Below are 17,299 nucleotides of genomic sequence, written 5' to 3'. Positions count from 1 at the left end.
CTGTTGCTAAGGCTTTCCACCATATTTATCATTTGATCTACTGAATTCTTCATTTCCAATATTTCATTTTGATTTCTCTTTAAAATCTTACTTTCATGGGAAAAATTTTCATGTATGGATTTCTTTAACTCATGGATTTGCTTCTGATTACTTCTATGTAATCCTATGATAAATTTTAAATTCTGTTTCTGGCATTTCTATAAACTCTTCATCTTCACAAATTCTATTATTAAAGTATTGTTGTGTCCCTTTGGGGGCATTGTGTTGTCTTCCTTATGACTGTTTTTTGAATTTCTGCATTTATTTTTAGGCGTTTGTGGAGATACTTGTTTCACCTCACCCCTCATGATGGCTTTTCTCTTTGGACTGTGCCTCTGTGGGTAAGTGGAGTGTCTGCTCTTTCAGTGAATACTCAGAGGTGTGTGCTGGATGAGGCCAAGGAGTTCTGTTCCTTGTTCCAGTGTGAGGAGAGAGTGTACAAGACAACACCCACGTTGGGCATGTTACATCTCTTTTTAATTGGAGGGTGTTTCGATCAGCTCTGTAGGCATAGTCTCATGCTCTCTTCCTCTCCTCCAAGGGGACTAATGCCTGGGAGCTAGCTCTAGCAGGTACTATATTTATCTATGCTGCCACAAGAGCCACACAAAGGATCTGTGCAGTCCTCAGTGTGAGCATGGATCCTGCAATATTGACCTTCACCAGGGAATCAGGGAGCCTGAAGCATGTGCAGCCACCCACAGTGACTACCCAAAGACCCAGCCAAATGCTTCACCCTCCCACACAGCCACAGTGTTTTCACAGTCCCAGCACACAGTGCTCCCACAGTCATGAGCATCCAGTCCCCTGTCAGTGCTCCCAGCCAGAATCAGGCATCTCCTCTCAGCTGGTTGCTGAGTGAGTGGACCCAAGCTGGCACTGCTGTTACATACGTCCAAAATGGCACCCGCCCTCTCTCAGCTAGTTACAGGACACTGGTGCTGGGTGGTCGGGGAGAGATAAACTTGCCCCCCCCTTTTTTTTCCTTCTGGGTTGACAGGTACGCTGTCCCCACAGTGCTGCAAGCCGGACTCACGTCAGGCTCTTCCTGCCACTTTAGTGCCAGTGCCTTGGGGTACTGGCCCTAGAGTGCCAGTGCAGTCTTCTCTCACCTCACTCTGCAAAGTTTGTGCTATGGCTCTTGTCTGCTGGGTTCCTGAGTTGTACGTGTCCACACCCTCCACATGGACCCACAGTGTCCCTCTAATTTGCATGGAGTTTCCTCTGCAGTTTTCTCCCTAACTCTCCCCTGAGCCTGCACTCTCTCCACTTTTTAAAAAAAATTATCTTCCCCTAGACTAGAGCAGTAAACTCCCTCCCTATTCTGCCATCTTGGAATCTTCCACTATTCCACTTCTTATTGAGCTTTCTGATAATGCGTCTGGGAAGGCAGTGCATGGTGACTCAGGTACTTGGGTCCCTGTCATACACATGGGAATCCCAGATGGAGTTCAGGGCTCCTGACTTTCCTTGGGCCAGACCTAGCTGGTGAGACCATTTGGTGAGTGAATCAGTGAACGGAAGGTCTCTCCCTTTCCCCTCTCTCTCTCTCTCTCTCTCTGTTCCCCTTGTCCTCTGTTGCTCTATTGTTCAAATAAACAAATGAATCCTAAAAATAAAATATGAAATCAAGTCAGAAAACATAGTGTGAATAAATTAATTTTCCAGATCACTAAATCTTATCCTTTAAATAACACAACATTTCTGATTCTAATTATTTTTGCTGGAAAATTTTTTTCTCAACTCTGTCATTTTACATAGCTCAAGGGGTACACAGAGTAATTTAGACTAGTAATTTTTTGATAAACACAATTTTTCCTTCTTTTTAATTAACATAGGTAGTTCCAAACTTTGCTCTTTCAAATCTAGAAATTGGAGGGTCTTTGAAAATGGCATGGATGCTGGTGCTGCGGCTCACTAGGCTAATTCTCTGCCTGTGGCACCAGCACCCCAGGTTCTAGTCCCGGTTGGGGCGCCGGATTCTGTCCCGGTTGCTCTTCTTCCAGTCCAGCTCTCTGCTGTGGCCCGGGAAGGCAGTGGAGGATGGCCCAAGTGCTTGGGCCCTGCACCTGCATGGGGGACTGGGAGGAAGTACATGGCTCCTGGCTTCCAATCAGCGCAGCACGCTGGCCATGGTGGCCATTTGGGGAATGGTCCAGCAGAGGGAAGACCTTTCTCTCTGTCTCTTTCTCTAAAAAAAAAAAAAAAGAAAGAAAGAAAGAAAAAGAAAATGGCATGGAAAATGCATATTATGATAGAATCATGCATCGGTTTCAAAATCATTTGCACTGAAGTAAACTTACCTCAATTCAATTTTTCATGAACTTTTAAAGTGCTGTGGTATACATGGGTTTCAAGTTCCAACTCTAGTTAGCTTCCTTAACAAGCTTTTGCTTGCTGTGCAGTGTTTTGGAGATAGAACCTGGAGCTATGTGAAAGAGGTGCAGTATTTGTATTAGTGAGGACTCTTCCATCGTAAATGAAGGGAAAATAATCTTATTAAAGTGGTTCAAGCAAATAAAGTGGTTATATTTATCCACCCAGATGAGAAGACCAAGAGTAAATATGGCAAATATGGTTTTAGGAAGGATTGGAGAGAGAGGCTCAATGCTGTTCCATGGCCCCAGTCTTTTCCCATCCCTCTTCTTTGCTTTATCCTGAGTTGATTTCATTCTTAGTCTCACTGTGACAAATAGCTACTGCTAACTTCTAGATCTCATACAGAACTCTAACTCTTAAGAAAATGAGCCCTCCTTTTCTACAACTGTTTGAAGAAAATTCTGGGTCTGGTTTTCATTGACTCACATTTGATCACATTTCCATCCCATACCAACCCCTGTGGCTAGAGTAAGAACCCACCAATTGTTGAATCCCTAGGTTATGTGCCCTGTGCTGAGGATGGGTGTTGATTCAGCTCGCTCCAAACCACACTGTAAGAGAACAGGAGAGTAACTGCTCTTCCCAAATGAAACCAGATTCACAGAACACAAAGGGGTAGATGAGGGACTGCCAAAGAATATTAGATGTCTATATCAGGTTAAATCATTACACAAATGCTCTATTTGGTGTTGCACTTCACAATTAATGAAATAATGTGTGCACATTGTCCCACTTAGCTTTCAAGACAATTCCTTGAAGGAATTGCATTTTAGAAATATATGGTTGGCGTAGGGGTAAACAGGGTCTCCCTGCCGGCAGCAGCCCAGTTAAGCCAGATTACACATCCTCTGGCCAAGTCCTTCCTGCCTACAGAAAGGCCTTGCGGTTCAGGTTTATAGCCTGGCTCTGCTTTGGTTCTATTTTGGTAACAGGGCATTTGCAATCTTTGGTCACCTCACGGAGCCTGCACTGGTTTCAGTTTTTGGAACAACAGTACCACAAAGAGGAGTTTTTACTGGAATGTGCTGAGGGAGAAATCCTCCTCTGTGCTGGATTTTGTTGTTCCTGCATGCATGCAAAGCATCACAACAGTGCTCACTAAGTTAAGTAAATATGATGACTGCCACAGGGCCCCTGAAGGCTGGAGCAGAGGAAGCATCAGAAACAAGTGAGCTCTTCCACTCCCATTCTACAGATGAGGAACTGAGAGCCACACAGGGCAAAGTAGTAACCCAATTCCACAAACCTTGCTAGATGCATAACTGGGAGTAGTTAGACTTTCTTCACTCCTAGCAGGTGTTTTTTCCTCCCTATACCACGTTGTGTTTCCAGCAGATGTATCTAATATGGAAAATTGCTGCTTATTTATAAAACTACTCTCTTCTTTTCTATTTGCAATTGTTGTATCCTCCATAAAAATAAAAACAAAACAAAGCAAAATAGCATAAATGAAAGAGTAAAATATTTTGCTTTCAGAAATTACTCCATTCTGCTAACCCCTCCCCTCTTCTCAATGTTCCCCAGCGACTCCCAGGAGATCACCCTTCCTTGTCATTACTCTCTTACCTCACAGTAGGATTTTCAGATTTAGCAGATAAAAATACAGAATACCCAGTTCCAGTTGAATTTCAAATAAATAAATCATTTAATATAATTATGTCCCCAGTAGAATTTGATAAACAGTTAGACTAAAAATTCTTCATAATATTTATCTGAAATTACAAAATTGAACTGGATATCTGGACATCAGATATTTTATTTAATGACCACCCTGGGAACCCAGCAGGAGCATTTGCCTGTGTTGGTAGGGGCAGGCAATTATGAAGTGTTGATTGAGGACAGACCTTACTCTCAGACACAGAAAAGATGGATTGTCCAAGAAGACACCCCCCTGGCTCCTTACGCTCTTAAAGAGTTGAGGAAGAAGACTTCAAGTTGCTGGAGGACCTGGTGTAGGTTTAAGTCCTGATCTTCTACGAAGATTTGCAGTTACGTCAGATTAAAGTGACCCAAGGAATGAGCCTTCACTTGTGTGGAGAGTGGAGTGGGCAGGGACAGGGTGAATCTTGCTCTGCTATGATGAGTGAATCTTAGGGAACCAGGTATCAACAGAAGGTCTGAAAATACACCTGTCTGTCTGCTCACCGCAAGTTCAGCTTATCTTCTTCAAATGGAAAGCCAAACCACTTACATGTTTGCCATGTTTGTTTATTTCTTGATGTTAACTTTTTTTTTAATTGATTAAGAAAATCCCTCAGAATTCTGGACTCTGGAAGAGATCAAGTGCAGGAACTGCCTCAAGTCACACCACCTAAGTGCTGAGTGGCTGTACCAGCTGCTTCAGGGTGCGAGCGGCTCTTCCCTTCCTCTTTCTGTCCCTGCCACTGCCCTCTCTCTCTTTCCCTACTTTCTTCTCCCTCCCTTCCCATAGATAACCATTCCAGTGTTTTTTGCATATCCTTTTGAGTATGTTTTTGAAAAGTGTCCATTGTAGTTTTGTAGGGTGGAGGGTTAAATGTACATAAACACCTTCATGGTATGTGCTTCATTCCTGTTTGATTACCCTGGCAACATGTATTCTCAGATGTATTTATGTCGTTATGCTCTCATTGGTTGGGAGCTTGCTCAGTGACTTCTTACTGGGTGATTTTTTTCTTTACCTACGGTATACTCCTTGAAGGCCAGACCTGTCTTATTTATGTTTGACTACTGAAAGCCAAGTTTGGTAGAGATTGGTACTTAAAAAGAGCTTAAGTAATTTGTGTTGAGGGTTGAAATACGATGTGAATAGTAGTCCTCAATGAAAGTTTTGTTGAATTGGAAGAAATGAAACATTGATGAAGGAAGCAGCTGCTTATTACAGATATTAAGAATTCTCTAAGGAAGTTTCTATGTTGTTGGAATATTTGACAGTCACCCATTAGGTTTTCTAAATTCAAGTTAATACCAGTGAGCTGTAGTCATACTGTGATTCCTTTGAGACTTCTGGGTATAGCTGGAAAGATTTAACATAGTCTTACTTAAAGTACAGCTTTAGGAAAACAAAAGTAATGCACTCAGCACGTAAATTCTGATTTAACTCACAACTCATGAAGGATTAACCTTTAGTATTGCTCAAGTCCTGCCAGTTCTTGGGAAATCCAAATCCTTGTTTTTAATCAAATTAGATGCAGAATATTCTAGCAAATGTAGTGAATTTATGTTGTATTCTTTGGTTTTCAATTACTGTTCATTATGGAGGCCCCAGATACACATTGACTGGAAGGCTGTGTGTGAAGGCATCATCCAGCACCAAAAAAAGAACTGTGGATTATGGAGAAAAACCACTAGGTGACTGAATTGTGTCTCCATCAAACTTTTCATACCTAGGGCACTGAAAGTCCATTCCTCTCCCGCTGTGCCCCACCTGTGTCTGGGAGAGAGGGAGTGCTCAGAGGACTCTTGACACGAGGGGTCTTGAGATAGACACAGCAGGCACTAGGGAGGATTACCAGAGCAAGTCCATGTCCGTTTTTCTGGATTTTCAGAAAGAAGTTTTCTTAGAAGGAGAATATAATTGTAAGTCCATTCTTACTTTTGCAAAACTCTGTAGTCATTGTGACCATGGACTTTGGAGCCAGATGACTTTGGTTTTCAGACCTGTTGTGTCCTTTCCAGGTAAAGGACCTTGGCCAAATGACAGGACCTCTATGATCCTCAGTTTAGTCATCTTTGGAGTAAAATAAGGCCAAACAGGTTTCTTGACAGTGGGACTTCACGCTGTGCCTAAAATGGTTTAAGTCCCCTGTGAATCTCAGAGATTGTTAGACTAATACAAAGTTTTCCATGCTATTTTACCATGAAGTACTTCAGTTTTTCTCAGAACAACTTAAGGGGTTCAGTCTCTGAGCCACACATTTGGGAAATGTTGCCATATTAGGATGTTTTAAATGCTTAATTGAAATCATGACTGAATAATTATTCCTGACTGGTAAATTGAGAGCTTACTGATGTAGCTCAGGCTCTATTCTGAGTTCTTATCTTCACAAAGTTTATAGAGGGGCAAGTGTTTGGTGCAATCATTAAGATACTCCTCGAGATGTTCACATCTCACACCAGAATGCCCCGGTTCAAGTCCTGCCTTCACTTCTGATTCCAGTTGCCTGTTCATGTGTACTCTAGGAAGCAGCAGATGATGGCTTGAGTGGGGACCCTGCCACTGTCATGGGAGACCTGGACTGAGTTCCTGGTTTCCAGTTTTGGCCTGGCCCAGCCCTGACTGTGCAGAATTAGGAGAGTGGATCAACATATGAAAGATCTCTGCATTTCAAATAAAAATTTGCTACTTGGGATGCCCACATCCCGTATCTGATTGCCAGTTGAATCCTGGCTATTCCATTTCTTTTTTTTTTTTTAAGATTTATTTATTTATTTGAAAGAGTTACACAGAGAGAGGAGAGGCAGAGAGAGAGAGAGGAGAGGCAGAGAGAGAGAGAGAGAGAGAGGTCTTCGACCCGCTAGTTCACTCCCCAGATGGCTGCAATGGCCGGAGCTGGGCCATCCAAAGCGTTAACCTGCTGTGCCACCGCACTGGTCCCAGCTATTCAACTTCTGATCTAGCTTCCTGCTAATGTTCCTGGGAGGCACCAGATGATGGCTCCAATACTTGGGTCACTGTGGTCCATATGGGAGAACCAGATGAAGTTCCTGGCTCCTGGCTTCAGCCTGGCCCTGCCCAGTGTTGTTGCAGGCATTTTGGTAGTAAACCAGCAGATGGAAGATCTCTCTCTCCCTCTCAGTTGCTCTGCATTTTAGTAAAAATAAATAAATAAGTAGTTCTTAATGTGATGGAAAATTGCGTTCCATATTTCTACTGATGATTCTATATGGCAAAAATGCTGCTTGAACACTTTGTATTAATTTAATCCCCACAATTTATGAACTAGCTGTTGTTTTTAGCTTTACTTTACAGATAACAAAACTAAGACTCTGTTTTCAGAGAGAATCCCATGCAATCTTACTCTAAAGTATTTTCTTCAAACCATCAAGCCAAGACTTCACAATTGTATTTAAATGTTTAGGATAAAAATTACAAAATAATTAAAATACATTATTAATGGTGATTGCCTGCATGTGGTAAAATTGTGGAATTTTTCACTTTCTTCTTTTCTTTCCAGAAAATTCCATACCTTCTTCGATAAGATATTCTTCTTAGGATCAGAAAGCTTAAATTTTAGAACAATGTATGTTGAAACCATTCTTTTTGTTTCTGAAGAAGTTTCAACTCATTTCATTGGTGTTCATTTCACAATTATTTGGCATAAATTAAAAAAAAAAAACATGACTTTATTTAAAAAGATATTTCACAAAAAATGTTCCTATCCAGCTTGGAGGGATTTTTTTAAGGGTCATGCTTATTGAAATATAACTTCCATATCATAAAATTCACCTTTTATGTTATATAGTTCTACTAGATTTTTTTATTTTTAAATATTTATTTATTTATTTGAAAGGTAGAGTTACAGAGAGGTAGAGACAGAGAGAGAGAGAGAGAGAGAGAGAGAGAGAGAGGTCTTCCATTTACAGATGGCTGCAATGGCGGAAGCTGCTCTGATCCATAGCCAGGAGCCAGGAGCTTCTTCTGGGTCTCCCATGTGATTGCAGGGGCCCAAGGCCTTGGGCCATTTTCTACTGCTTTCCTAGGCCTTAAAAGAGAGCTGGATCATAAGTGGAGCAACAGAGACTCAAAAGGGCACCCATATGGGATGCTGGCACTGCAGGCAGCAGCTTTACCTGCTACCACCACAGTGTTGGCCCCTGGTTCTACTAGTTTTGACAAGTACATAGGTTTAGGTAACCACCTCTATAATTAAGATTTAGAAAAGTATCATCATTCCTCCATAGTCTCATGTGGCCTTTTGTGGTCAGCTTTCCCTTGGATCTCCAGCTCCTCATTGCTATTGATTGGTTTTATGTCTCTACAGTTTTTCCTTTTCCAGTGTATTGTATAAATGGGTTAGAGAATTTTGCCTATTGAGTCTGATTTCTGTCACTTAGCATAACAATACAATTCCAGTTCTTCAAAGTTGTTGCATGGACAATATTTTCTTTCTCTGAGGAGTATTCCAGTGTATGGATGTACAACAGCTTGTTTATTAATTCACCAGTTTAATACCTTTGAGTTCTTTAGAGTTTTTGAATGATTATAAGTAAATCTATAAAATCCATGTTTAGGTTTTTCTGTGATTATAGCTTTCATTTGATAAATTTATTTATTTATTTAATTTTTTATTTGACAGGTAGAGTTATAGACAGTGAGAGAGAGAGACAGAGAAAAAGGTCTTCCTTCCACTGGTTCACCCCCTAAATGGCCGCTAAGGCTGGAACCGTGCTGATCTGAAGGCAGGAGCCAGGTGCTTCTTCCTGGTCTCCCATGGGTGCAGGGCCCAAGCACTTGGACCATCCTCCACTGCCTTCCTGAGCCACAGCAGAGAGCTGGACTGGAAGAGGAGCAACCGGAACTAGAACCCAGTGCCAATATGGTTTGCTGGCGCCTCAGACGGAGGATTAACAAGTGAGCCACGGTGCCAGCCCCATCATTTGATAAATATTAAAGAGTGGAATTAATGAGTTGTATGGCAATTATATATATTTAAATTTTATTTATTTATTTTAATTTTATTTGAAAGATGGAAAGATTGAAATCTTCAATCCACAGGTTCAATTCCCAAATGCCTATAGCAGCTGGAGCTGGGCCAGGCTTTAGCCAGGAGCCCAGAGCTCTGTACTGCTATTCCATGTGGGTGGCAGGGAACTGTTACTTGAACCATTACCTGTTGCCTCCCAGGGTGTACATTATTTAACTGAAAGATGGATAGGAAGTAAAGGGTCCAGGACTTGAGAAGGCATTCTGATATGGGACGATGGCATCCAGAAAGGCAACTTAACTGCTGAAACAAACATTGCCCCCTAATTAAAACAAAACAACAAAACTACCAAATTGTTCTCCAGAGTGGTGACTATACTAAATTTGTACCCACCAGTAATGTATGAATGATCAAAATCTTTTAAATTAGTGGCAGCACTTGGTTTTATCAATAGGTTTTCTTTTTCTTTCTTTTTTTTTTTTTTTTTTTTTTTGGCAGAGCGCATTCTCAAAGCTGTGTAAGAGTATCTCATTGTGATTTAAAGTTGGATTACTTGCTTCTTATTACTGAATTTCAAAAGTTCTTTATATATTCTGGGTAGAAGTCCTTTAAGATTGCTGTTTGTAAAAATATTCTTAGTGTAGGACCTGTCTTTTAATTTTCTTAATGATATCTTTTGAAGAACAAAAGCTTAATTTTGAGGAAATGCAGTTTTATTGTTTCGTGGATTGTTTTCTTATTGTATGTAAGTTTTCTTTGCCTAACCCATGGTCACAAATCTTTTAGCACAACAATTTCTTCTTGAAGGTTTATAGTTTTATTTTGCTTTTAGTTGTATTATTCATCTTAAGTTACCTTTTTGTATTGTGCATGTTGCAGATTCTGGTTCACTTCTGGCATATAGACACCCAACTTCTCAACACTCTTTGTGGAAAGACTCTTAACAAGATGCCCTCCACATTAGCTGAAAATTGTAGGCCTATTTGCTTTCATTCATCTATGTACTATTCTTTTACCTGTACTAAACAGTCTTATTACGATAACTTAACAGTAGTTCTTCAAATCAAATAGTGTGAATTCTCTAATGTACTTCTAATGCACTTCTTATCAATAGTTGTTTTGGCTGTTTTAGTTATTTTGTCTCTTCATCTAAATTATAGATTCAGTTTGTCTATTCTGGATTTTTATTGTGATTATATGGACTCTAGCTCAGCTTGAATAGACTTTTCTTCTTAACTATATGGTCCTTTAATACATAAACACAGTATCTCCATTCACTTATCCTTTCTTTGCTATTTTATCTGCAATTTTTATTTTTGATCTACAGATCTCACAAATATTGTATGAGGTTTATACTTGTATTTTTCAAGTTCTATTTTAAATGTTATTTTTTCAGTTTTGGTTTCTAGTAGTTCATTGATACCATACAAAAATACAATTTATTTTTGTCATAATATATATATATTTTATACATATTTTGTTAGATTTATACTTACATTCATGTTTTCTGATGCTATTTCAAATGTTACAAGTTTTTTCAATTTTTGTTGCTAATTGTACCTTGTTAGTATATAGAAATATAGTTTACTTTTATATTCTGCCACCTGGCTGCTGTCACTTACTGGCTGCTACTTTTTAGATTCTTTCTTTTTCATAGATGATCATGTTGTCTGTGAAGAGAGTTTTATTATAGTCCTTATACCTCTTGTTTTCTGTCATTATTGCACTGGCTAGGACCTCCAATATGATGATGTATAGTAATGGAGAGTATGGACTACAAATTAGGTTTCATGTAGTTGCAGAGCAATTGAAATTAGAAGAAAATTCATAAGAAATTAGAAGAAAATTCATAAAGGTAGTATGTGTTTGTGTGCTATGGTGACTAACTCATCCTAGTTTGCTCAGGACTTGCTTAGTTCTATCAGTTAAAATTGTTTGTTCAGGGAGCATGCTCCACTCCTGGCAAACCTGGATGATTGACCACCAAGTGCACATAGTATGTGTTTTTGTGATTGTATGTGTGTCGGTTCTGGATGTGGAAAATGGAGGATAAAATGGCTTAACGTTATTCCAAGACCTACCTTTAAATGACATGGTCACATGTTGTTTATTGACACTTGTTTTATCGTGATAAACATGTATGGGAGAAGAGGAGAGTCTATCATTACATTGGTTTGGATACTAATAAGTAATTATACTTAAATAAATATAAATAGCACCTATGAGTTTGTCTTCTAAAATGGGCACCATTTAATCAAGAGTCAGATTACTGGAGAGGATTTAAAAAAACATTCTTTCTGATTCCACCTGTATTTCATAAATAAAACAAGGGCTCTTTTCCAAATTTGGTGAAAATGCTTTTCTATTTTGGTGTTTTCTGAACAAGTAGCCACAGAAGAAAATTTACATAGCCATGGGTGGTTCATGCTGCTGGAAAAATAAATAATAAATAAATAAATAAATAAATAAAGCATGAATCCTGTAAACATTTCCAATTTAGAGGCTTGTAAAAATATGTCAAATGTCCCAGAAAATACAGTTCATAATTGTTTGTACTAATATATGTTACAGCACCTAATCACATGCAAAAAGAGAGAGAGAGAGAGAGAGAGAGAGAGATGTTGGCTCAGTTTTCTATAGTAATCCTTAGAATGTGCATGAAAACCATGCTCAAAGCATCTTCTGAATCATTCAGGGTTTGAATATGATGTGTGGAGTGGAGTTACAATAAATCTGAAATGAAGAAACCCTTAGTTATATTGACTAAAAATATTATCACAGTAATTCCTCTTTTTAATTTTCTTGTCTTTGCATGAATCATGGGCAGTCATGCAAGTAGCCAAGGAGAGTAGACACAAGTGGGCCTGAACAGGAGCAGTTTGATCCACCCAGTTTTTCTGAGCCTGAAAAGAAAACTCTGATGTGTTTCCCAGTGTTTCTCACGGGCCACCCACCCTCTTCTTCACATCAGTTTGCCACGTATTTCCCACCGTTCTCTCTTCTTGGCTTACTCTCTGCTGTCTACCACACAGTATTCTTCGAGCTCTTAGTTTTCTGTCAAACCCATATTATGATGTTGCAATTCTTTTTTTCAACAACTTGGATCCACCTTGTGTGAAATCTGCAGCTGTGGTTGGTATGGAGAAATGCAACTGGGCACTGTGCAGAGACCCCTGTGCTTGGGGATATTCAGCTTTGTACTTGGGTTTCTGGGCTGTAATTCAATGAGTGCCTGCTATGAGCCAGATATTCCTCTTCTAGCTATTTCACATCAGCTCAAAAACTACAGGGTTTTTAAAGGACTCTTCTCTCCTTCATTCCTACCCCCTCCTCCTGTTTAATGTACACTGAGAACCTCTCATGGGCTACTTATATTCCTTTTACTGCAAAGTTTAAAGAACAATAAACTACGTTGATTTCCTTTCCAACGTGTGATTTTCTTCTTCCACATCAGCTCTTCTTCTTACAGTCTCAGTCTCAGTTAATGACTGACTCAGACAGAAGCTGCAAAACCGTCTTTGATCTTCCCTCCCATCTCTCCTCCACCAGTCAATGACTGTTTTCTCTCCATCCTACCTCTGCTGTATTTCCCCAGTCTGGCCTCTCCTCTTAGTCTACTCACTTTCACCCTACTTAAGGATTTATCTTCTTTCCTTAACCAGAACAGTAACCACGTAAGTTTTTCTCCTGTTGTGTATTCACTTTCTGGAGCTGCCATAAAGAATCACCACACACCTGGTGACTAAAAGCAATAATTATTTTTTTTTTCCTCTCAAACTTCGGGAGACCAGGAATCTAAAAGTTCTTGACAACATCATAGGATCTCAGCTGGAAATTCAAGGGCAAGTGGACATTTATTAAAACATTAACCCAACAAATATTTGTTAAACACATACTCCATGTCTGTCACTCTTCTAGGGCCAACAGAAACATAAATAATGAGAGCTCTATGATCCTTGTCACTAAGAACTCCTAGTCCTAGACAGGGGTATAGTTGATCAAAATAGATGGCACAAAAGTGATGCAAGTATAAATCAAGTGCTATCAGAGCTTGGAGTTGAAGGCATATGTGGACATTTGTTCAGATGTATCTGCAGAGGCCAGGGGGGAAAAGTGACATCTGAGTTGAATTTATTCTTCTCATATGGTTCACAGTGGGTATTCCTCTGCTGTAGGTGTGCAGAGGGCCGTCTCCCTTCCCTCTGGTGACCCTACCACCTTCATTACTTGCCTTCCAATGTTGCCATGCCTGCTTGCTTCAGGCTGCCCCAAGGGAAAGGAACACTGTGGATTTCATGTGAGAGATTTTAGTGGGTGAGATCTAGGAGTGGTACCTTTCATTTTCACTAATATTTCACTACCTAGAATCCAATTGCATGGCCATGCCTAACTGCATGGAAGACAGGAATGGTAATTTTGTGCCTAGAGTGGCACAAGAAATGAATATGGTGAACAATTAGTCAGTCTGCGTGGAAGCATGTGAAGGATTGAAGAATTTGGCCTGGCCTGGAAGGCGCTGTGAGATTATATTCATGATGGTTTAGAAGATCCCACCTCTCGGTGATGAGGAGCTGCTGTCATCAGAAAAACACTATAGTAGAAACACCCATGAGGAAAAGAAGAAAATAAAGTTTATTCAGAGGCAAGCACCAGTGTTAATGGGGATAATTAACTTGTGTGCTGGTTCTGAGCAGGTGTATTTTCAGAAAGAGAGCAAGTGCAATTTTCCTTTTTGTTTTCATGAAGCTCGTGCATGAATTATTCTGTGCAGCTGACTCGTTCAGTTCACATCTGTTGGATATTGTTCCTTCAGCACTCCACAGACACCTCAGAGTCAGAGTGGCAGAAGTTGGACTCGGTGTCCTTTCTCTTTATTATCCCATTACTTGGAGTTCTTCATTTCCTTGATCAGAACAGAGGGAGAAAAACCAAGATATAGACTAGAAATGTTTTTTGTGGAATCATAACATGCACAGGAAAAAGTAAGAGCTTATCAATATAACTCCATGGCTTTTCGCAGACTAAACACATGCAGGTCAAGAAGAATCATGACTAGATCTTTAGAAGCCACTGCTGGATTCAATGTCCAGTCATCAGTCAGCCTTCCTCCAAATCCCACAGCCACTGTCTTCAGCTTGCTTTTATACTCTATGCAAATAGAATTGTGCAGGGTGTATTTTTGTGTCTGGCTTCTTGTGCTTACCATTGGGCTTGTGAGATTTATACTGTTATGCGTAACAGAAGATCATTGCTTTTCATTATGTGAATGGACCATAATTTGTTTTTCCATTGTATCCCTGAAGGGCATTTGGTAGTTTCCCATGTTAGGTTTGATTAATACTGCCATGAACACTCTAGCACATGCCTTTTGGTGCCCACATATATGCATTTCTTTTTGGAATATACAAATAGATTTCCAGATCATAAAGGATTAGGCAAATTTTTTCACTTTAGAACTAGTAAGATAATTTTATGTGTTTCTTTGTATTCTTTGCATCCTCTGAGTATTCCAGGTCTACTCCTGATTGGAGCAAAACTAAAGAGATGTTGCTCACCCCTTTTTTTTCCCACTCTTCTCTCCTGCTTATAGATAGGACAACAGAATGGTCCCTTGGACTCTGGAGTGATAGGCTGTCAGAACTCTCTGGAGAAGAGTGTCTTCTCAGGAAAAGGAATCAATAGGGAGAAAGTCCCTGATCTACCGCTACAGAGGACAGGGTGACAGTGAACTCTTTCCAATGGCTGAAAGTCTTTTTTTTTTTAAAGATTTATTTATTTATTTGGAAGGCAGAGTTACAGAGATACAGAGAGGCAGAGGCAGAGAGAGAAAGAGGTCTTCTATCCACTGGTTCACTCCCTAGATGGTCGCAATGGCTGAAGCTGTGTTGATCTAAAGCCAGGAGCCAGGAGATTCATCCAGGTTTCCAACCTGGGTACAAGGGCCCAGGAGCCAGGAGATTCATCCAGGTTTCCAACCTGGGTACAAGGGCCCAGGGACTTGGGCCATCTGCTACTGCTTTCCCAGGCCATAGTAGAGAGCTGGATCAGAAGTGGAGCAGCCGGGATTCGAACCAGCATCCATAAGGGATGCAGGCAGTAGCTTTACCTGCTACACCACAGTGCCTAGCCCAGAAAGCCTTTTAAAAGCTTCCATCCAGGGACAGGTGTTTGGTGTTCAATTAAGACAACTGCTTGGAATGGCTGAATCCATATCAGAGCACCTGAATTTGAATCCTGGCCCTACTCTCCATTCCAGTTTCCTGCTAATGCACACCATGGGGAATAGCAGATGACGGATCAAGTGTTTTGATCCCTGATACCCCATAAGAGAGCCTATTGAATTCCTGATTCCCAGCTTTGGCATGGCACAGCCTTGAACTGTTTGGGACATCTGGGGAGTGACACAGTGGATGAAAGATTTCTCTCTCTGCTCCTCAAATAAAATAAGTAGAAAAATAAAAAAATGTCCATTTGTAGGCTTCTTCTCATTGTTATATTTTTAATAGAAATACCTAGTAATGAAGTGATCAAAGAGAGAAGATGACAGGAGCTAGGGCAGGACAGGGCACCAAAAGGGCTCAGGTGCACCCCTCCATATTTTTGTTGCTCCTGCAGGCATGCGGTCACCCAGATCAGGAAGTCTTCTCTCTGCTCCACCTTAACATATGATCAGTCACTGAGTTTCATCAGTTGTGCTGCTGTTGTCCCTCAAATCCGCTTTCTCCATCTTCCCTTCCACAGTTCAGCCCTGCACTCTCTGTCTCCTCTGCATCACTGGCATCTCAGCCACCTCTGTGCTCTATTATTTCCTTCATCCTCTCTTAAGTTCTCATCTGCTGGCAGGAGTAGAGGGCATCATTCTAAAGTGGAAATCTGGCTGAGAAATGAGGTTATCCCCCACCCAAACCCCTTCATCCATTCCCATGGCCCTCAGTATAAAGCATAAACTACTGGTTTGGTATACCTGACATGCACAGGGACCAAGGACAAATTACATCTGATTGCTGTCTCTTCCTTAAGCCTTACCTCTTAGCACTTATCTCTGCTCCCTAGAGCCCTTGGCTGTAACTGCACATCTTTCAGTTCTGGAGAATGTCATCCTGGCTCTCATTTCACACACATGGTTCCTTCAGTCCTTTTCCTTAGCCCTCCTTCCTATGCTGTCTCCTCTTTTCTTCCATCAAAACCCAGGCTGTCAAGTGAGTTCCTACTAACCTCTGACTCCCTCAAATTCTAAATGATGTCTTTCCTCTGGCCTCCAAAAGACCCATATTTTCTCAGTCACAAAGCATGACAGTCATCATGTGTCTCTTCCCTGGGGATTATTAACTTGACCTTACTTTGGGATTCAGCTCCATGATCATAATTTGACTTTTAGTGGAGAGGTACATCAGTACATTTTGAAAGCTGCAGATCATTTGTTTGCACATCTAGGTTGAGAAACACCACTGCAGACTGTAAGGCTCTCTGCTTTTGGGCCTTCTTTGGACTAACTTTTTATGCTTAGTATGTCTTCTAAGGGCCTGGCCCAGAGTGGGGTTTCCAGATCCTTGTTCAATAACTGTTGAGTGAGTGAGTATAGATCAAGAAAGAGGAAGTTGTTGGAACATATTTGGAGGCTTAGGAAGGGGAGAGATTATTCCAGTCTCTGGCTAAGAACAAGTATCTTTCCTGGAATACTCATTCCTGTGGAGTCTGGCCAGGTTTGAGACGCTGGAAGGGTACCAATCTCCTACTCAGGAGACGTTTAATCTTAGGATGTTTCATCTCCATTTGCACAATTCAACCTCACTGACCCATCCATCACAAATGCTCTATGCCTGAGTGAATCTGTGGAAAGGGTAGGAGTTCCTTAGCTCTGTAGCTTATGGTGTAATGCAGTAATTAATAGAATAGACAGAGTTTATTTAAGTGGGAGGGCAGGGAATCATGGCTCTTAAAATTCTTTTTTTAATGTCTGCTCTCTAATCTTTCAGAGTTGCATTTAGTCGAAGACATTCCTGTTATTCAAAGAAAAGCTATTAAAGCAGCTTATATCCCTCCCACTCTATGTACACTACAAATAAGAAAAAAATTAAACCCATAATGTTAGTTGAACTCATAGTGAAGCTTTGGTTCTGAACTCATATTTGTCTCCATTATATTTTTAAAACACTCTATTGGCTCATTTTTGTCACTATGTACAAAGCAAATATTGCCATTTTTTTCTGAATTCAGTGATAAAAGGACAGGTCTATATTTTAAATAGATGGTAG

General features: G+C 40.5%; 1 long non-coding RNA gene across 12 annotated transcripts in view; it reads left to right on the top strand.

Annotated features, from left to right (window-relative positions):
- Nucleotides 1-17,299, top strand: part of LOC127490509 (uncharacterized) — a 604,070-nt gene that overhangs the window by 426,532 nt on the left and 160,239 nt on the right. For 4 of the 12 annotated variants that reach the window (XR_011381451.1, XR_011381450.1, XR_011381436.1 and 1 more), the window contains exon 6: nt 311-380. The exons of the other annotated variants lie outside the window; for them this stretch is intronic. This is a non-coding gene — a long non-coding RNA (uncharacterized lncRNA). The remainder of the gene's footprint in view (nt 1-310; nt 381-17,299) is intronic. 12 annotated transcript variants of the gene reach the window in all.

This window comes from Oryctolagus cuniculus, chromosome 1 (genome assembly GCF_964237555.1).
Source record: "Oryctolagus cuniculus chromosome 1, mOryCun1.1, whole genome shotgun sequence".
Lineage (NCBI taxonomy): Eukaryota > Metazoa > Chordata > Mammalia > Lagomorpha > Leporidae > Oryctolagus > Oryctolagus cuniculus.
The sequence above is the reverse complement of the archived record's forward strand: the minus strand, read 5'-3'. Positions and strand labels throughout refer to the sequence as shown.